Source organism: Morone saxatilis, unplaced genomic scaffold, assembly GCF_004916995.1.
Source record: "Morone saxatilis isolate NCDOM2014 unplaced genomic scaffold, NCSU_SB_2.0 Contig17, whole genome shotgun sequence".
NCBI lineage: Eukaryota > Metazoa > Chordata > Actinopteri > Moronidae > Morone > Morone saxatilis.
In genome coordinates, this window is record NW_023339729.1 from 9,010,646 (window position 1) to 9,011,014 (window position 369).

The following is a 369-nucleotide window of genomic DNA, read 5'->3' on the forward strand; positions in this document are numbered from 1 at the left end:
TGTGTGTGTGTCTGTGTGTGTACCAGACACAAATAAGCATATGTAGTGTGTGTGATGGAGGGAATTCAACAAAGGTTTAGAGCAGCTGGGTTACACCAGCAGCTCCCTTCAGTCACAAGGAGTCGAAGGAGGAGAGACCATGCAGTGTTTTAGAAAAGAAAAGACTTACCCAGATGAGAAAGACTACAAGTCTGTTCTTTTGGAAAAAATACTTTATTTTGACTTGTAAATATTTCACAGTAAGTCGGAAAGTGTGCACTTGTCCCTTCATCTGCTGGTCAGAAGCAGGGGGAGGAGGAAATATCTCACTATATCTGTCCTGGGACACTCTCCAAGGTAAGTGCTTGGGATCTCTCTCTCTCTCTCTCT